Source organism: Vombatus ursinus, unplaced genomic scaffold (assembly GCF_900497805.2).
Source record: "Vombatus ursinus unplaced genomic scaffold, bare-nosed wombat genome assembly UNPS02014778.1, whole genome shotgun sequence".
Lineage (NCBI taxonomy): Eukaryota > Metazoa > Chordata > Mammalia > Diprotodontia > Vombatidae > Vombatus > Vombatus ursinus.
Genome location: NW_020954556.1, coordinates 57615619 through 57638227, shown reverse-complemented (window position 1 = coordinate 57638227; position 22609 = coordinate 57615619).

Below are 22609 nucleotides of genomic sequence, written 5' to 3'. Positions count from 1 at the left end.
TAAGGCCATTGTAGTGTTTTTTTGGAGGCTGTTACAAGACTTCCAAGCAATACATCGATTGTCACTATTATAATATATAAGAAACAACAATAGGAAAAAAAGAAAAACAACCAAACAAAATTATTCTTCTTTAGGTTGTTAGAGCCAGTCATGAAAGTCAGCGTGGCATGGTAGATAGAGGGCTGACCTTAGAATCAGGAAGACCTGGGTTGGAGTCACTTCTTTGACATGTACTAATTCATATAACTATGAGTAAGTTACTTAGCATCTCCATAACTCCCAGGCAATTCTCCAACACTACAAGTGTCAGATCTGCAGTGATCCTGATCTGCCACACTGAAGATATCATTTGTTGTTCAGTCATTTTTCAGTCATGTATGACTTTTTGTGACCCCATTTGGGGTTTTCTTGGCAAAGATACAGGAGTGGTTTGTCATTTCCTTCTCCAGCGATGAATGAGGAAACTGAGGCAAAGAGGGTTAAGTGACTTGCCCAAGGTCACACAGCTAATGAGAGTTTGAGGCCAGATTTGAACTCAGGAAGATGAGTGTTCCCTGACTCCAGGCCTGGCACTCTGTCCACTGGGCTACCTAGCCATTCCTGAACGTATCAGAGGTCTGGACAAAAATAGAAATTTCTCTTGAAAGTCAAGCACAAGTTTTTTCTAATTAGCTGATCACATGCTAGATGTTCTATTGTGTATTGTGATTACTTTTAATGAATCTGTACAAGGAATAAAGATACCACATAAACCTAAACCCATCCAATGCTGTCCAACTTCCCTACACTTAGTGAAAATATAGCACACTCATCAAAGAGGCAAGGTTTTCCAGCAGAGGGGGGCTCAGAGCTATTCTTTATAGGTAAATCCATACTAACCATATTACTTAACAGAAGTGTCCAACTTGTGGCCCATAGGCTAGTCCAGAGTGTAGACCAAGCAGATTAAAATGTAATCGGAAAATGTTTAACAAAATAAATAAACTATAATGTTGTGGGAGAAATATCTCTTTTAAAGCTCATGTGGTAGGTAACTGCTGCCCAAATAGATCTACCCCAATGCAGAAATTATAGAAGTAAAAACCTAGATTTTATTATGCTTAAGCACAGCTTCAGAGGTTTAGAAAAATAACCCCTGAACCCTGATTAGTATTCTATCAAGGTTTCTGATAGACAAAAATTACATCAAAGTGACCAAGAAATAATTATTTTACATATTACAATCTCATACATTCTTTTAGGTTATAAAAGTTGGGTTTTTTTTTAAAGACAGATTCTTAATGCTTCTTTCAATGTCATGAAAGCTGAACAAGCTTAGTTAAGCAGAATCATAATCTCAATATATCCATTAAGGAAATAAAACTAATTAAACAGACTCTACAGGTAAACTAAGTCAGGTTACAGATTAAACTACATTTAGAAGGCTCTCAAAGGAATTATTGAGAGGTGAAATTTACATGCTTACAGAATCAGTATCAGTAGAACCCCTTCCTCAAGACAAATTCCTTGGGAAGCCTTGACTCTCTTTTTGGCTTCTTAGCTGAGGAATGTATAGGGTCTTAAATAAATTTTCACATTCCATGGGACAGATTTTAGCCAGCTCAATAACCTCCTAACTAGGAGAAATTTCCCTGACTGCTCTCCACAAATAATAAAAATTAATCAAAGAAAAGAAAAAATTAAATATCCCCACAACAAATATAATGTAGTAATGTTTAATTTGTGATCTTCTAAATCAATATGTGGCCCATAGGAATCTGTTTCTATTTGTGTTTGACACGACTGACTCAGGATAATAAGCATGGACACAGAGTCAGGACTTAACAAATGTTCGTTGACGAGGGAGAGCTGGGGGATAGAGGATGGCTGAGTTCTCAGAACAATCAAGAGCTTAGCACTTACTCAGCACCTCCAGCTTTAGCAGCAGAGAGCGAAAGACCACCGGAATGAGTGTGCTGATTCTCCAAAGCTTGAGGGATTTTCATTTTCTTTTGTTTTGTTATTAATAGGATCATGTTAATGGCTAGCAATGCCATCTGGTGGTTAAACACAGATCTCATTATGTCTTAAACCCCTCCTCTTAAAACCCTCGGAGAGGTGGGGAATGTGCAGCCCACAAGGGTCCTTGGGTGCAGCCTTTTGACTGAGTTCAAGTTTTACAGAACAAATCCTTTTATTAAGGGGATTTGTTCTGTGAAGTTTGGATTCAGTCAAAGGGCCCCACTTGAGGACCTAGAGGGCCACATGTGGCCTCGAGGCCACCAGTTCCCCACCCCTAATCACTTTCTACTCCTACCAAAAAAAGTTCAAACGTCTTAGACCAGCATTCAAAGTATCCCATGTTCTGTTGAGCATCACCAGCTCATCTCAAACTAGTCCCCTTATATATTCTATATTCCAGCTAAATTAAATTTCTCAACATTTCCCCCACCCCAATTCCCCCATTCTCCTATTGAAATCCCACTCATCTATTAAAGCCCAGTTTAAATGCTGCCTCCTCCAAAGCCTTCCCCAGCCCTACCCACCCTCTCCTCAGTTTGCAATGAGCCTCAGAAGAATCAATGAGATTCTCTTGGACATTGGTTTTATACTTCTCTTATGTGCTTATCGTGTATCATTGTATGTTATATTTATTTTTATATGTGCTACATTCCCTTTTTTAGAATTTGTAGACTCCTGTATCTTATTTAATCTTATTTAATATTCCATTGATTAGCACAGTGCTCTGAACAAAGGAGGCTCTATAGCTGAAGTCTATCTTTGACTTTGTGCCTATAACCCCATTATGCTGTTTTTGTGGTGCAATGGATAAAGTTCTGGGCCTGGCGTCAAGAAGACTCATCTTGGTGAATTCAAATCTGGCCTCAGACACTTACTAGCTGTGTGAACCTGGGCAAGTCACTTCATCCTGTTTGCCTCAGTTTTCTCATCAGTAAAATGAGCTGGAGAAGGAAATGGCAAATCCCTCCAGTATCTTTGCCAAGAAAACCCCAAATGGGATCATGGAGAGTTGGACACAACAGAATACGACGATGACAACAACAAAGTCTCTATGCTGGTCGCCTGTATCTCCATTTGAACTTATTGTCCCTGTCTAAAATTAATTTTCATCATACCCTCCCCTCCCCTATTTGCTCTGCAATCTTAGCTGTGGACTTCATTCTGCTTATTTAAAACATTTTTTTCTCTCTATTCTCTATTTGAAATAAAGCCTTAGACTCTGACCTTGGCCTCTTGAAATCTCTTTCCTGCCCTTTCTCTCCCTGGTACATGCAACTCTTAGACCATGAACTCAGATAATCCTCCAGAGTTACAATATTCACGTGTCCCTGCTATGCCCTCTACAATCACTGACCTTGTCATCTACAATGCCCAAAGGCCTGATCCAGCTCTTATCTCTAGCCCCTCCTAGACTGGCTTGTTCTGCAGGTACTCTTGATCCAATTTAGAATACCCCAGGCATTTCTTAAAATCTCTTCCCCAGTTGATCAATCAAAGCCTAAATCTATAAATTGTTTCACATTTGGAACTGATTTTAAAATACTTGAAGTTTTAAAAGTTCCTTTAATTATTTAAACTGTTGGTATTTAATATTTTTATTTTCACTTCTAGGATCACATATACATCAAATATATCATATACTTATATATGATACATAATAAATATATTATAGTATGACTATAATATATTGTAATCATGTATTCTAAATATTTATATATTATAATTATATTATAAATAGAATACGTCATGCATATATTTATATATCAAATATAAAATCTTCAGTTCAAAGCCCTTCATAATCTGTTCCTTCTCCCTCCCCACCTTCCCAGTCTTCTTATACTTACATTCCCATACCCCACCCACCCACAAATTCTGCAGTTCAGTGACACTGACCTATTTGCTGTTCTCCATACAAAGACACTTTGTCCCTTAATTACCAGCATTTTCAATAGCTGTCCCCCAGACCTGGAATTCTCTCTCTTCTCATCTCTACCTCTTGGGTTTACCTGGCCCCCTCCAAGTCCCAGCCAGAATTCTGCCTTCTACAGGAAGCCTTTCCCTATGCTGTCCCTCTTAATTCTAGTGTCTCCCCTCTGTTGATTATCTCTAATTTATCCAGTATATGTAGTGTTCATACATTGTCGTTTGTATGTTATCTCCCCCATTAGATTGTCAACTCCTTGAAAGCATGACTGTCTTTTGCTTTTCTCTGTATCCCTAGTGTTTAGCACAATGTCTGGCGCATAGTAGATGCTTTATAAATGTTTCTTGACTGACTGACATGTATCCAACCTTATATTTTGATAAGAAAAAATTTTTTTCCATGAATACAATTTCCTTCATGGAAATATTAATTATGCCGCCAGGAGAGGGTGCTCTAGGGCCATAAGCATATCAACCAAGAGTCCCTCTGGGTCTTCCATGAAGACATTGCATTTTTTTTTTTTACATAAAAGTGGAGTGTACTTTGTCTCTACAACATTTTGTCTTATCAGGTGTTAGTAAGAGGCAGCAAACAACCCTTGGCTATGTGTATACCCCTTTCCTCCAGTTCAGTTACTTCTCATCCTACTCTCTTAGGTTTTTAACCTGATCATTAACTTCATAATAATAATAATAATGAACATTTATATAGTGATTACTATGTTCCAGGCACTGCGTTAAGCACTTCACAATTTTTATCTCATTTGGTCCTCGCAAGAACCCTGCAAGGTAGATACTATTATGATCATTATTTGAGATGCCAACATACCTCCAATCCCATGGAAAAACACAAAATTAGTCAACTAAGGCTACAGCAATTGGACCAATGGTGTTTCAGACAAAGAAGTAAAAAGTAAAAGGAGAGAAAGTCCTGACTATAAAAATCTCTTTCAATCATTTTACAAATCATTGATCCCATTCTCACCCTCTTTTTCTCAGAAACGAACTGGAATGCATTGCTCATAGTACGCATTTAATAAAAATTAAAGAAGGGAAGTTTGCAGTATCATATCTTCATACACAAAATCTTCCCCTTGTTATTTTCTTCTTAAAATTTTTATTCTGTGATTGAACTAGATTTTCACAGTATTTATAAAATAAAAATATTGGGGCAAAGAAGTAAATATGTAAATACCATGAGTTAATGACCTAGAACATCTTCGCAGTAAACTAAATTATTAGCTGAATGTTATTTAAAATATTCAGAGGGCAAAGAGAAAGATTGGGGGAGCACAAAGTAGAAATTTGAGGGAGCTCCCATCTATGCTAAAACAGGGTTAGCTCAGTTGATCATAGCATAGTGCCAATGAGACAAAGGTTAAAGGTTTACCCTCCTATCAGGGCCAAGTATATTAACTCTGTTACAGGATTTTCTTCCAAACGTTGTTCCCCTAACATTGATTGACTAACTAGGATATCTGTCCCATTTGCCATACTTGGCACAAGGTCAGGAAAAATGAACAAATCAACACAAACTTTTCACTGTTGCTGGAAAAGCAATTCAGAATGGGTGCTTTGCTAAAAAACAAAGGAAGGAGGCAGGGACTCATTATACTCAGTGCCAGTTTTAACCATGATACATTTCTAGAGGCAGAATCAGAAAATATAATATTGAAAAATGTGATAATCTTTGGGTTAAAAAGACTTTACAGGCAATTACTACTTTTGTCACTAGATGGCACATAGGCACTGGTAAGGCAAAATGCTGAATGAATTTTACCTTTAAGTTTATTTTAGAGATGGTCAAAAACTGTAGGATGAGTAAGTTAAGGGGGTTGGAAGTGAAATATAGACAACATTGTCATTGTTTGCAGAGCAGATTTGTGAAATGGGGAGAAAAATGAGGAAATGTCTGAGTAAAAGACAATATGGAGGACCTGTAACCCATGGTTCAGAACTCTACACTCTAGGTTTACACAGATTGGGTTTTATTAATCTCAGAGGGCTATGTTTCCAATTCATAACCCTGACTTATTTTGCTCCCATCCAGAGTTTCCTCTGGAAACCTCGGAATATGGCTACCATCTGGATTTCCATCTCCACAACAGCAGCCTTCCTACCCTGGAGAGACCTCTGCCCTAAGGTCCATTCTTTTGATTGGTGAATCTCTAGCTGGAACCACCATTTCTTCATTGTTGACTCCGCTCAGTTCTCTGTATTTCTTCATCTGCCTCGGCCCTGTGTAGTTACTCAAGTCCAACCTTCACTCACTCCTCTTATGTGTTGTCTTCCCCTCCTTCTAACTTTAGAATATAAGCTCCTTGAGGGTAGGGACTATCTTGTTTGCTTACATTTGTATCCCTTGTACTTATCATGGTGCCTGGCATGTGTTAAGCACTTGATAAATACTTATTCCATCTGCCTATCATCTATCTATCTACCTATCTGTCTATCTATCTATCTACCTATCTATCTATCTATCTATCTAATCCGGCTGTCTTTATCTCTACATGTGTAAATACTTGCCATTCCCATGCAAACATTCGAGGTAACAATGCATATCAGATATAGGACAGCCTTGTTTCATTCCATAAACACAAAGGGTTCACAGAAGCTCATAAACAGTCAAACTTCAATTCTCCTCCCCTTTCAAGTTAATCCCACCTTTACTCTAAGGACTTATAGAGTCCTACAGACTCATGGCTCCACTCTGTAGTTCAGAAAGTAAATAAACTTGAAGTTTCTAGAGAGACAACCTCTGAATGGTCCAATGAGTTCCCCTTAACCCCAGGGACCTACAGGCTTCCTGTCTTTTAGTACTTTCTGAAGGTTTTGAACTTCTCTAAGAAGGAAAAGAACTGGAGGTTGCTAGAAAAGCAATCCCTGAGTCTCACTTTCTTACCCCAGCCCTCTATATAGTCTTCCAAATTCCTGGTGCCACAGATTCATAGTGTCATTCTATAGTTTGAACTCCTCTAGAAGGAAAACGAACTGGAAACTGTCAGTGAGGCAATCACTTTCCCATTACACATTTGCCATATGAATAATGTACAATCATGGTAGAAGACAGAGTTCCGATTTGTGTTCAGTCCCTTGCTGCTCCTCCAGCTATGAGCACCACATGCTCAATCCTTAATGTTTCCAGTATCATGGAAGATCCTTGAGCTTCCTTATTTTTCATTTTGTATTTGTATCGCAGCACTTAGTATAGTACCCGACCCATAATAGGCACTTGATAAATGCTTACTGGGCTGGGCTGGGTTGGTCTGGAAACTTCTCCAAAGGTTGAGGTTTCAGGAACTCTCATCACTCCTCCAGGAGAACAGGGGAAAGGGGAAGGGAATAAGCATTTATATAGCACCTACTATGTGCTAGACACTGGGTTAAGCGCTTTACAAATATTATTTCATTTAATCCTCCCAACAACCCTATGAGGTAGGTGCTGTTACTATCCTCATTTTACAGTTGAGGAAACTGAGGCAAACAGAGGTTAAATGACTTTCTCAGGACCACACACAGATAGTAAATGTCTGAGACAGGATTTGAACTCAGGTCTTCCCAACTTCGTGGGTTCAAGGACTTCCAACACTCAGCCACAGTTACCCTTTCTTGTGACCACATTTTTGAAAGCCTGTACCACCTCTATGACTGCTTCTCCAAGTATGACTTTACATTTGTCCTCATTAAATTTCATTTAATTGGATTTGACCCAATATGCTGACCTGTCAAGAACTTTTTTGACCCTGTCTCTGTTATCCAGGGTGTTAATTATCCCTTCAAGTTTTGTGCCACCTGAAAATTTGCTAAGCAACACCTTCTATGCTTTTTTCCAAGTCATTGGGGGAAAAAAGTTAAACAGCCCAGAACCAAACACAGATCCCTGGGGCACTCCACTAAAGACCTCGTTGAAAGTGGACATTAAATTATCAATTACTACTTTCTGCTGAAAGCTAGCAAAAACTATGTTGATAGCATTTGCCTGATCTACAAGTCTAATCACTCTACCAAAAAAAGGAAATAAAGTAGGTCTAGAATGACCTATCTAGATGAAGCCATGCTGGCTATTTATGGTCATTGCTTCATTGTCTATATGTTTAATAATCATCCCTTTAACCATAAATTCAAAATTTTTTCCAGAAATCAAGGTTAAATTCACCAGCCTATATTTTGCCGGGGCAGCTAGGTGATGCAGTAAATAGTGTGCTGGGCCTAGAATCAGGAAGACTCCTCTTCCTGAGTTCAAATCCCACCTTGGACACTTACTAGCTGTGTGATCATGGGCGAGTCATTTAACCTTGTTTGCCTCAGTTTCCTCATCTGTAATATGAGCTGGAGAAGGAAATGGCAAACCACTCCAGTATCTTTGCCAAGAAAACACCAAATGGGGTCACAAAGAGTTAGACATGACTGGAAATGACAAATAGTTTGCAGATTCCATTACTTGTGATAGGGAAACTGTGGAAAGTGAAATTTAAAAAGCAGATTTCAAGGATTTTAGAAAAAAGCAAGTAGGTTTTCATGATCTCTTTCCCAAAAGGTACATTATTTTGGCTCTAGCAACCAGAACCTTGTTGTTACTGAGAATCACAAGTGGCAAAGAAGTTCTACTCATTGATTCTTCTACCTTTTGGAAGACAAATTACCATTAAGTCAAGAAATTGTTAGCAGAGAATTCCAGCAGATATACAGATGACTTACGTCCCACCACTAATACAGTATATCTCCATGACAGGTTTATAATCTGCTTATCTACTTTCTCTTTTTTTTTTTTCATCACTGACTCATTTATTTCCTTTTTCTGTCCAAGTAGTCTCCTTACATAAAATCAATTTTCTGCCTCCTTTTATCACCCAAATGCTCTCCATTGTGCTGTAAAACCTGAGAAGCAGATCCTATAGGTATCAATGATTAGTCAGGGACAGAAGTGATTAAGAAGAAGAAAGTATATAAAATCAGCTTGATGGGATGAAATTTCCATAAAAAAGACCCAAAGGTAGGCTGACGGATGTCCCAGTTCATCTAGTACATAGACCAACTCACACAGAGCCTTGTGGATGATGTAAGCTCATTAAGAGTAGAAATTATTTCATTCTCTGTATCTGTATCCCTAGCACCTAGCATAATGCCTGGGACACAGTAGGCACTTAATAAATGCTTGCTGATTGCCTGTTTGATTGATTTCTACAAGCTGAGTTGTGTTCAGTACAATACTGTAGGGTGCTGCTGAGGCTATCAGATGGGCATAAGGAGCAAGCAAGAACTATAAAGCCATTGACCTTCAATCCTTTCCCTTCTTTGTTCTTGATAGGCTGACTTTGCCTTTCTGATCTTCTAGAGTTCACACCCTCCCAAGCCACTCTGAAGTACGTGTTTATAGTTTTGCTAAAGGTATCTGAAGAATAGCAATGTGAACTCTCAATGTCTCTTTCCCAGAGCTGAGGGGAACCAACTGCCTATATTCCCTTCCAGATTTCCTGTCCATCTTCATGCCTCCCTACCAGGGAGTTGGGGTCCTGCCCCACCAGAGCTTGGTGGACCCATTTAACTCCATCATCTATCCAAGATAAAAGATCCGGGGAGAGGCTGTTGAGCTCCATGCAGCAGAAGTCAAGGAATGCCTGAATTCTAGTTCCAACCTCACCACTAACTTAGGATATAATATTAGGCAGTTGATTTCATCTCTTAGTCACAGTTTCCTTGCATGCAGAATAAGGATTGCACCATATGACCTCAAAGTTACTTCCAGATCTGACATTCTACAATTCCATGATACAATGGAATCTAGTTACAACAAAGTGGATCTACATAACCTAGCTCCTTCCTACATTTCCAGTCTTCGTATACCTTATTCTTCTCATTGTACTCAAGGATCTGGTGACATTGGTGTCCTGGCTGTTCTTCACACAAGATATGCTATCTCTCTAGTCCCTACCTTTGTACTGGCTTCTCCCCATGCCTGGAATCCTCTTCCTCCTCATCTCCTCCTCCTGGATTCCCTGGTTTCCTTCAAGTCTTAGCTTCTGTAAGAAACCTTTTTTCATTCCCCTGAACGCTAGTGCCTTTTCTCTAAGGTTATTCCCAATTTATCCTGTATATCGCTAGTTTGTACATCATTTTTTGCATGTTGTTCCCCCGCCCCCTTCCCCATTATATTGTGAGCTCCTTAAAGCCAGGAATTGTTTTTGCCTTCCTTTGCATCCCAGCACTTAGCACAGTGCCCAGCACACAGGAAGTACTTAATCAATGCTCATTGACTTGCCTTAATAACTTAAAAGACCATAAATCCTTACTGAGCTTGGGAAAGGGGAAACTAATTTAGAACACGGCACATCGCCAGCCTAGGCAGAAGTGGTTGTAGAATACACATGGAATTTAATTAGTGCTGTTATAAAACCAAAGCCAGAATAAGGAATAATTAATGAACAGTCTTTATGTTCTGCTGGCATCCACACAATATCAAGAAATCTTTAAACATGACCCCAGCACATCAAGTGGAACCCCTTCGATAGGTTTACAGAAGGACATGAATAAGAGTCACAGAGGCTAAGCTGGCATGGGCGGATTGTCATCCTCAATGAGACGATCAATCCAGTTAAGCATGCGTCAAAGGATGGCAATATTCCAACAGAAATCAGATTTGCCATTTGTCATTTATGCTTATTATAGATTTGAGGGCAACAAACGGTTAACAACATGGCATACCCATTCTGCTAGAATTAAGGTACCTGACAGAACTGTTGGAAAGACTTCCAAAAGAAGATGCAGAGGCAAAGGGTGTGCTAATAATAATAGCTGGTATTTGAAGCATAGAGTCCTTACCGTGCTCTACATATAATTGCCTCATTTGAGTCTCACAACGACCCTGTGAGGTAGGTACCCCACCCACCCACCCACTTTCTTACTCATTTTACTTCTCTGCACCATGGAGTTCCCTCTTCCCTCAATATGAGGGACACATGTGACTATCTCAGATACAGACTGAGTAAGGGCACCAGTCTCAAACTGTATATTCCATACAAGTAAAGTTTAATCCCTTTCCCTTTTAGATAAAAAGTAAAATAAATATATAGAAGCACTCATTTTCTTCCTGTACCCACAAAGGATTATCTTGCATACTCACTGGGGTATTGCATATACTTCAGAAACCTATGGGTCTATATGACCCATTAGTGGTAGAGGCCCTGAAGGATAGGTCTCATTCTTTAAGAAGCCCTAGTGATAAGTTATGTAGAACCGGGCTAACTAAATCTCATACTGATTCTGCGGCAAGCATGAAAAACTGTCCAGAGACCAGTATTTGCTTCCCTTTGTGCTCAGGGAGTTCATGAGGAAAGTAGCTTCTACAACCATTTAGTATATGATAGAACACACCCGGTCTCTCCTCAGAAAAGGGCTTTCATTAGCCAGTGGCAGCATTGTGATGTCTTAACAAGCTATACAGCCATACCAGTGTTTGCTCCCTGAATGGGATCACTGTTCCAAGCTATCTGGCAATGGTGCTTTGAGCCTTGGAATAGTTATGTCAAGTGGGGCTTAAGGAAAAGAGCCAGGATACCAAAGTGAATGTGCATTCAGACAGCATTCCCCTCTGCAATCCCTCAGAGCCTGCTTCCTTAGTTCTAAGGTCCCCCTCTCCCCAGCTGCTCTTTAATCATTTCCCTCCGGATGCTAACTGAAGAGCTTTTTATCCCAGTGGTAATACAAGATTTCAGTTCTTTGAGAGCCTAGGAAAAAGGGTTGAGTGGGTGGTGAGGGTTGCTTGTTTTTGTTGCTGCTGCTACTGCTATTTGGCTACCAAGAAACAAAGGAAAGTTTAAAAAAATAATAACAGTAAGAAAAGTAATCAAGACAACGTAAAAAGAGAGTAGTCAAGGAAGAAAAGGGCAAGGCGGGGGCGGGGAAGGGACAAAATACTGCATTTCAAGTAACTAAAACCCCAAAGTCCAGACAAAATTTAGCCTGCGTGGGTTCCTGAGAAATGAACTGGTATCCTATAACAAAATATTCTGTGCTGAATGCCCTAACTGTGCCAAAATCATCACTGCCTTTGCCCCCATCCTGTCAACAACCATGAAGAAGAAAAGATAGGAATCTGTGGAGCCAGTTAGTAAGCATCAGTATCTCCATTAAACACTGGGGCCAAGTGGAGAAAAGTTTATCATAGTACCGTGTCACACAGATAAAGATGGCAACTGTTATTTAGTATTTACGGCAGTGAGGCAGCCAGGTGGCAAAGTGCACGGAGCACTGGACTTCAAGTTAAGAACACGAGTTCAAATCCAGCCTCAGACACTTACTAGCTGTGTGATCCTGGGAAAGTCACTCAACCTCAGTTTGCCTCAGTTTCCTCAAATGTAAAATGGGGGTAATAGTGGCACCTACCACCTAAGGTTGTTGTGAGGATCAACTGAAATAATAATTATAAAGTGCCTGGCGCATAGTGAGTTATTATTATTATCAGACATAAGTCAATCGGCAGGTACCTATTGAGTGATTACTGTGTGCTCTATATTGTGCAAGATGTTGTTGTTGTTCAGTCATTTTTCAGTCGTGTCCAATTCTTCATGGCCCCATTTGGGGTTTTCTTGGCAGAGATACTGGAGTGGTTTGCCATTTCTTTCTCCAGCTTATTTTACAGATGAGGAAACTGAGGCAAACAGGGTTAAGTGACTTGCCCGGGGTCACACAGCTAGTAAGTGTCTGAGGTTGGATTTGAACTCAGAAAGATGAGTCTTCCTGACTCCAGGCCTGATGCTCTATCCACTGAGCCACCTAGCTTCCCCTATTATGCAAGGTACTCTAAGTCAGGTCAGCAAGCATTTATTAAGTGACTCTTATGTGTAAGTATTGTGTTAAGTGTTATGAGAAAAAGAGAAATATAAGATAAGACTCCCGTCCATAAAGTTGATTACAAATCTGACAGTCAGCCTATCAAGGACAAAGAAGGGAAAGGATTGAAGGTCAATGGCTTTGTAGTTCTTGCTTGCTCCTTATGCCCATCTGATAGCCTCAGCACAGGGTGTGAACTCTAGTAGATCAGAAAGGCAAAGTCAGCCCTGACATGTCCAGAATAAATTCCATGATTCTATGATGAAAGGCCGCAGTTTGAGGAGTGTCTCCATCAAAGCAATTGGTTTTCCTGAGTTAATTTTGTATTGACGTTGCATTATTGACCAAATAAATATAAATTACAAATATATACATATATATAAATTATAATTAATTAATTAATTGTTGGCCTATTAGGTTGCTAACTGTGGATCCTTGCTTAATTATTAGTCTGTCCTTACTAGTAACTAGTAGGGCCAACCTACCCCAAAACAACCCATGCTCTATGTTTCATTCAGCTTATTACAGCAAACAGCATAACCTCCTACCTACCTTGAGGAACCTATTCCCTACCAAAGAAAGTATAGCTTGGGCATATTTTTCATTCAAAGCCCTTATTTACCTCGAAAATAAAAAAAAAAAAGAATGTATGTCACATTCTGTGTTGAAAAGTCCCAACAGTCTCCTTACTATGGCCCTACTCTCCAAAAAAGTGGTATGAGTGATGTCCTTTGATTCGTGCGTAAATTGGATTTAAGCGAGGCAGAGCTGCACAAATTGTCAGCCTCACTCTCTCCTCCAGAGTCATCACAGTCCAGCGCCAGGACAAAATCAAGACTACTGGTGATGGCTCAAGATGCAGTGGACGACCTTGGCGTCTTTGATGTCTAACCAAGCTCTAAGCACTCCACAGCACCTGCTTCAGCTGCCTTCATGGCTGTTGGAACAAATTGTTCTCATCTGCCCATTCCACCAAGGGAAGTCTTGGGGTAGACACCCCCCTGACTCACCAGTGGGTTTGAGACCCCTTGATTACCCTCGACCTGGTTTAGCCCATCTGCAGAAACGGTTTATCAGGGTGTGGCCACTATGCATGCTACGGCTTCTTGGAGCCACAGGTGAGAGTTGGGTGGATCAGGTGGACACCAAAGGTGGGAAGCAGCCCTGGAAAGGGCTCGGCAGCCTTCACACCAGAGGTGCTAGTCTTCCCTGAACATGCCCTACACCCCTTCTGCTCTCTAAACATCTCCACTGGAAACTTGGACCCCAACCCTGGGTTACCCAGCTCCCACAGGAGAGCGTTCATCTTTCCTTACTGAGGACTTGAGCTTTTTCCTACTCCAGCTATCCCCTTGTTATGCTCTCCCTCCTTCCTCTTACCCCTTCTCCAGCACCCCTTTGCATGTCTTTATCCATTAGAACATAAGCCCCTTGAGGGTAGGAACTGTAGGGACCATCTTGCTTACTTGTATTTGTAGCCCTAATAAATGTGTAGCTATCTATTCTGGATAATTCTCTAAAAACATAGTTGTGAGCATTATAGTAAATCATAAGTAGTTAGGGGACAGCTAGGTGGCTCAGTGGATAAAGTTCTGGCCTTGGAGTCAGGAGGACCTGAGTTCAAATCCGGCCTCAGACACTTGGCACCTACTAGCTGTGTGACCTTGGGCAAGTCACTTAACCCCAATTGCCTCACCTCCCCCAAAATAGTAAGAAGTTAATAATTTTCCAGCATCCACTCTTTGGTATATCCTATTTCCCACGTCTGGAATACGCTCACTTTCACCCCGTTTTAGTCGCTACTAAATTCCTAGTTATCTTTTCAAGCCCAACCCAGAAGCCTCCCTAGGAGGAGGAATCTAGGAAACCTTTCCTGATCCCTTCCTATAATATTGTTTGTGCATCTCACTGATACACATGTCATATACTAGTCTGTTATATACACTTACATAAACACACACAAATATATACATATATATGTGTATATGTGTATATATATAATATATATATAATATATATATATATTTGTATAGCTATCTCTGAGCAGTGAGGTGGTGCAGTGGATAGGGCACTGAGCCTGAAGTCTGAAAGACTTATCTTCCTGAGTTCAAATCTGGCCTCAGATTTGATCCCTGAGATCTCAGATTTCTGAATTGTGTGACCCTGGGCAAATCACTTCATTCACCTTGTTTGCCTCAGTTTCTTCACCTAGAAAATGAGCTGGAGAAGTAAATGGCAAACCACTCCAGTCTCTCTGCCAAGAAAACCCCAAATGGGGTCACAAGGACTCAGACATAACTAAAAACAGCTAAGCAACAACATAGATCTTCCTACTAGATTGTAACCTCCATGAGGGCAGGGATCATATTCTCTCTATAAGCTTGTATCTCTCCCAATGCCTAGAATAGTATTCTACTCACTTCAAACGCTTAATAAATTTTTATTGTTAAATATGAATTCTTCCTACTTCTCCATTCTTCTCACATTTAACTCTCCCCCACACTCTAAATTCCAGCAACATTGATCTATTTGTCCCAGAGTTCTAGGCTGGCAGTCAGGTAGACTTGAATTCAAATATAGCCTCAAACACTGAGCCGTGTGAACCGATGCAAATCATTTAACCTCTGTCTGCCTCAGTTTCCTCATCTGTAAAATAGAGTGAGAATAGCACCTACTTTGCAGGGTTGTTGTAATGATCAAATGAGATGATATTTGTAAAGTGCTATGCAAACCTTAAAGCCCTATATAAGTGCTAATTATTAATTGTTATTATTATTTACAGTTCCTCAATCAAGTCACTCCACTTCTCATCTGTGAGCCTTTGTACTGGCCCATGCCCCACACCTGTAATGCTCTACCCCATTACTATCACCTTTTGATTTCTCTGTCTTCTCTCAAAACTCATCTCAAATCCCACCTTCTCCAGGAAGCCTCTCCTAATCCCTCCCACCTCTTCATGTCTTCCCTTTTCAGATTACTTTCCATAGATGCTTTATATACCTTGGATGTACCTAGTTTCTTACATGTCCTTCATTACACAGTAAACTTTTTACAATCCTTCAAACTCATTGCAGGCAAGAACTGTGGGTTTTTTTTCTTTATCTTTTCTTTTCTTTTTATCCCCGGTGCTCAGTGCAGTGCCTGGCATGTAGTAAGCATGTTAACAAATGCTTGCTGACTGACCGATTATAGTGCATCTCTGGGCCCATTCTCAAGGGAGATGAAGGAGCTTGAGAAGTTGGTTCCATCATCTACACAAAGACAACAAGAAACTTCATTTAATGGGACACATCTTGGCATCTCACCTTGCATTGAGCTCATGATGAAAATGAACTCAATAAAAAGCAAATGGACTCAATGAAAAGCACAAAAAAATGGAATCAATTAAAAGCAAATGGACCCAATAAAAATAACTGCAGTTTATGAGTCAATATCTGAGGACAAAGGAATAGAGAAATTCTACAAAAATCTTGACAAAATTCACCAAACTAAGTCAACATTTACCTTGATAATTAGAGACTTCAGTGGAAAGGTAGATACAAAGAAGCTGATGGAGATGTTGGAAAATATGACCTGAAAAGGAATCAAGAAATGGGACTATTGGGAACTTTACACTCATATAATCATGAAGCTTTCTTCAAGAAGAAAGTTGGAAAGTTTTGGACATGCAGAATGCCAAACAACCAAATATGAAATTGACTATATTTTGACAAGAAACAACTAGTTAACAACATAGAAGTGATTTCAGAATCAGCAGACTACACTGCCAGTTCATCTGTTAGGTTAGAGCAAAGGTCAAAAATCATTATCAAATTTAAAAAGATACATATGAGACAACATCACTGCATGCAATTATAGCAGCTCCAACCCAAACTTTTTAAAGAAGCTATCAGCTCCCCTTAAATGGACAAAAGTAATGGCAAAGTGAATAGTGAATACTGAATCTGGAGTCAAACAACCTGAGCACTTGCTAGTTGTTTAACAGTGGGCAAGTCACTTAGCCTCCATATGCCTCACTTTCCTCAACTGCAAAATGGGGAGAATAATAGCACCTGATTCAGAGCATTGTTGTGAGGATCAAACGAGATATCTATAAAGTGTTTAGCACAGTGCCTAGCACATAGTGGGCTGTCCTCTTCCTCCCAAGTCCACTCCATCATTTCTTAGATAAATTAACCAGTGTAAAACAATCTCGGCAAAAAGGAGGCCAAAAGAGACTTGAAACTGTTTCAGCCAGAAAACATTTGAGCCCCTCAAGAAGCAAAAAAGATATGCAGCCATAGACAAAACAAAAATTAGTTTACAAAACATTGCAGAGAAAGCAGGTGGATGATTATAAGTAGTATTACTTTACCAAAAAAAAAAGGCATTGAAGGATATATGTATGAAGATTATATAAAGCCCAGCTAAGCCAAACCATCTTAACAGTATTTGCAGATAAAACTGGAAAGAGGAAAACAAATAGAGATAAAGTAAGACAGGTCTGCTAGTGTTTCAAGGCATCTATTCTGATCAGTGATAATAGTGGAACCACTGCCTCAGCCCCTGGTGTGCCATGTCATGAAGTAATAATGCAATTTAATAGGGTGAAATCACAAGAGCAGCTGAATCTGACCAGATAAATGTGGGGAAAAAATCAACGATGGAGACAACACAATCTTTAAGGTAGTCAGGGACCTATTTTTTAAGATATCTCAAAGGAGAGACGGTCTAAAAGAATGGAAAAAAATCAGACAGTGTTGGTTTTTTTTCCTTAAAGAGGCAACCAAGAGATCAGCAATCACTTGATTCACACACCTACTTTCTTATCTTTATAGTATCTTTATGAGTTTGGTTTACGAAAATATTGAGGATATCTTTGTTGGAAATATGAGACAAAGGATATTTTTGCCCTCATAATCAACCAGTAACCAAGTCTTTTTTTTTTTTTTGGCTTTTTCCTGTTTCTTTCTTTTTTTAATAGTACAGTTTGTTTTTTCTATTTTTTTCCACTTAATAGTACTTTGTTTTTTCCATTCACTTTTATAAGATTTTCAGTTCCAAATTTTTTTCTCCCTCACTCCTCCCCAAGATGGCAAGCAATCTGATATAGGCTATAAATGTACAATCATATTAACATATTTCCACATTAGTCATGTTGTGATAAAAGAATCAGAACAAAAGGGAAAAAACCATAAAGAAAAAACAAAAAAAGTTAAAAAAAAAAAGTATGCTTCAATCTGCATTCAGACTCCATAGTTCTTTCTCTGGATGTGGATAGCATTTTTCATCATGAGTCTTTTGAAATTGTCTAAGGTCATTGTTTGCTGAGAAGAGATAAGTCTATCAAAGTTGATCACCACACAACATTACTGTTACTGCATACAGTGTTCTGCTGGTTCTGCTCACTTCACTCAGCATCAGTTTATGTAAGCCTTTCCAGGTTTTTCTGAAATTCGCCTGCCCATCATTTCTTATAGCACAATAGTATTCCATTACATTCATATACCATATCTTGTTCAGTCATTCCCCAATGGATAGGCATCCCCTCAATTTCTAGTTCTTTGCCACCACAAAAAGAGCTGCTATAAATATCTTTGTACATGTGGGTCCTTTTCCCTACCAGTTGCCAAGTCTTAACAAAACTACCTTTATAACATCTCTTGAATGTCCTTTTTTTCTCCACAACCTAGCCCCAATCTACTTTTCCAACTTTATTATACATTGCTCCTTTCACACACTCTGTAATTTGGCCAAAATGGCATCTTGTCTTTCTTCACACAGGATATTCTATCTCTTGTCTCTACTGGAATGCACTACCTCCTCACCTCTGCTTCTTTGAATCCCACTTCCTTCAAAATTTATCTGAAGCATCACCTTCTACATGTATCCTTTCCAGATCTTCCAAGGTCTAGTGGTACTCCTCTATATTTTTTTTCATTACATTTGAATTTGTTTTAAACTTAAATACAAAATAAAGAAAGAAAAAGCACTGCCATGTACACAGCAGAATATGAGAGGATTCAACATAAAGCAATAAATTTCCATTTCAAGAAAATCTATATAATGAATACTACACATTATTTTCAAAGCTGCCCATCTCTTCTTTGCTTCCTTGAATGTTTTCTTTTGTCCTCTTCTATATATTTTTTTACTTCATTTTTTCCCCTTCCTCCTTGCCTCCCACCAAGAAGGCTACAGTTAAGTGTGGATTATACACACACACACACACACACACATATATATATACATACATATACATATACACATATATATACATATGCATCTATCATACATATCCATAAACATACACATATGCACTCAAACACACTAAGACCGCATTATGCTTATTTCCACTTGTCAACTGTTTTTCTATAGGTGGATAGCATCTTTCTTTATAAGTCCAAGTCTTTCCATATTTTTCTAAATCCACCAGCTCATCATTTCCTATATCACAACAACAATCTGATTCAATCACATTCTATCTGGGACATTTGTCTATGAGAGTTTTTTCCCCAATTTTTCTGCATTCCCTCTTACCTTGGCTGTACTTGGCTGTACACACAGGTTTTATTTATACAGGAAATTTTTTATTTAAAATTATCAAAATTATCCATTTTACACTTTGGCCCTGCTCTCACCTTATAATATGGTTTAAGGTCTGATACTACTGAATCTAATTCCTTCATATCTTTTTCCCCTGGTTTCCTTGAAATTCCTGACCCTCTGCTCTTCCAAATGAACCCTGTTATTATTTTTTCTGACTCAGTAAGATAATTTGTAGTAATTTATTTGGGATGGTATTACATAAATAGATTAGTTAGGTAAAATTGTCATTTTTTATGATATTAGCTTTACCTACACAATATTACTTCAATTATTTAGATTTAACTTTGTTTGTATAAAAGCTATTTTGTTTTCCCCTATACTTTTTATTCATTTTAATGTTAATGTTGTTTTGTTTCTAGGTTTTATTGATAAGTTTTGTTTTTACATCACAAACATTTACAGATTATTCCTACTTCGTGAAAGGTTTCTCGTAACAAAGGAAAATAGTTAAATAAAATTAGTAATACGGTGACCTCCTCTGAAAGGGTATATAGCGTTTCACATCTGTAGCACCCCTACCTTTCTACTTTTTAAAAATTAACAGAAATCTATTTTATCTTCCTCCTACCTCATTGGGGAAAAAATTTTTCAGTAAGAAATATGCATAAGGGCAGGTAGGTGGTGCAATAGATAGAGCACTGGCTTTGGAGTCAAGAGGACCTGAGTTCAAATTCAACCTCAGACACTTACTACTGTGTGACCCCGAGCAAGTCACTTAACTCCAACTCCCTTTAAAAAAAAAAAAGGAAAGAAATATGCATAATCAAACAAAACAAATTCCCTCAATGTATATTTTGTATATAAAAAGCTGTCTCATTCTGTACTTAAATCTATAATAAATTTAAACCAATATGCATAACATACAAAGAATAAACTGCAATTAGATATGTGACCTAGATTTTTTTAAAAAGATCATATCATAAACAAATGAGAGAAACATGGGGAAAATTATCTATTAGATATATGAATAAGAGAAAAGTTCTTGACCAAACAAGGACCACAGAATATAAAACGGATATTTTTATATAAAATTTAAATGCTTCTGCACAAATAAAACTAAGAATAAAAGGGAAACTAAAAAAATATTTGCAGCAAGTTTCTTTGATAAAGATATATATATAAACATATACACACATATACATGTATATATACGTATATATGATTCAAAATAAGGAAAAGAGCTGTTCACCAATTGACAAATGGTCTAAAGGATATGAACAGGAAGTTCTCAAAACAAGAAACTCAGGCTATTTATAGCTTTATAAAAAAAATACTCCCAATTATTACCAATTAGAGACACGCAAATTAAGCAATTCTGAGAGTCCACCTCACATCCATCAGAGTAGCAAAGGAACAAAAAAGGAAAATGATAGATATTGGTGAGGCTATGGGGAAACAGGCACATTGATGGCACATGGGTCAGTTGGACCCATGAATGAGTCCGATTATTCTGGAAAACAATTTAGAATTATAAACAAAAGTTACTAAGCAGTGTGTGCCCTTTGACAGAGCTATACCACTACTAAGCCTATACTCAAGAGATCAAAGGAAGAGGAAAAGATCCTTTATGTATTTTTAGCAACTCTTTCAAATGATAGCAAAAAAAAAAAAAAAAAAGGAAACTATGGGGATGCCCATCAATTGAAGAAAGACTGAAAAGTTGTGTTATGTGAATGTGATGAAATACTACTGTGCTGTAAGAAATGGAAAAAATATATAATTTCAAAAAGTCATGGAAAGATTTATATGATCTGATGCAGAATGAAGTGAACAGAAACAGAACAATTTATACTCCAACAGCAACATTATAAAATGAATGATTTTGAGGACTTTTATAAACTGATAAAGAATGAAGTGAGCAGAACCCATGAGAATAATTTATATAATAATAGTATTGTAAAGACAGTTAATATTTATTAAGTACCTTCTATGTGCCAGGCACTGTGCTAAGCACTAGGGATACAAAGAAAGGTAAAAGACAGTTCCTGCTCACTAGGAGCTCACAGCCTAAGGGGGGAGATAATGTGTGAATAATTATGTACACACAAGCTACTGTATAGGATAAATTGGAATAACCAATGGATGGAAGGCACTAGAATTAAGAGGGATTAGGGGAGACTTCCTATAGAAAGTGGGATTTTATTTGGAACTTGAAGGAAGCTCGGGAATAGAAAAGAGAAGGGAGAACATTCCAGGAATGGGAAAGAAGTCATTGAAAATGCCCCGGGTCGGGAAATGGAATGTCTTGTTCAAGGAATAAGGATCACTGGATCATAGGGTACATGGTAGGGTGTAATGTAAAAGTGTAAGGACAATGAAAAAGGAGAGAGAGGTAGGTAGGTTATGAAGGACTTTGAAAACCAAACAGAGGATTTTATATTTGATGATGTCAAATTGATTGTTCCTGAAGTGCAGATCTGACAACATCACTACCCTACTCAATATTCATTCCAATGGCTCTCTATTAGCTCTAGGATTAAATTTCATCTTTAGTTCATCCTTTTAAAAATTATATTTTCATGTAAATTTTGTAATAAACATAAATGATAGCATCTATATGGTTTATAAATATATATGTAGGGGGTACATGCTCAAAAATTTTTTTACTGATATAAGTACAACATCAAAAAAAGTGTGGTGACCACTGCTCAAGGAAGTCAGTGCTTCAAAGAGACAAGTTCATTTGTTCTTTTTTATCTCTAAGAACTACAATCATTACAATGACCTTGTATTTATTTTGCATATTTTGTTTAGTCATTTTTCAGTTGTGTCTTACTCTTCGTGACTCCATTTAGGGTTTTCTTGGCAAATATACTGGAGCGGTTTGCCATTTCCTTCTCCAGCTCATTTTACAGATGAGGAAACTGAGGCAAACAGGATTCAGTGACTTTCCCAGGATCACACAGCTAGTAAGTGTCTGAGGCCAGACTTGAACTCAGGAAGATGAGTCTTTCTGACTCCAGGCCTGGCATTCTATCTACTGCACCACCTAGCTGCACCCATTTTGCATATACATACATACATACATATGTGTGTAATATGCTATGACAGAAGGTAAACTCTCTAAGAACAGGGATTGTTTCATTTTTGTCTTTGTATTCCCAAAGCCTGGCACAGTGCTTGGTACATAGTAGGCCCTTACATTCGACTGTTGGCAGTAGAATCCTCATCACCTCTTTTCCACTTCCTCCACCCTCCTTCCCCAAGAATTACCACTAGTGTAAGCCAAGGTAAGAGAAAGAAGCTTTGGTGATACTGTCAACTGATG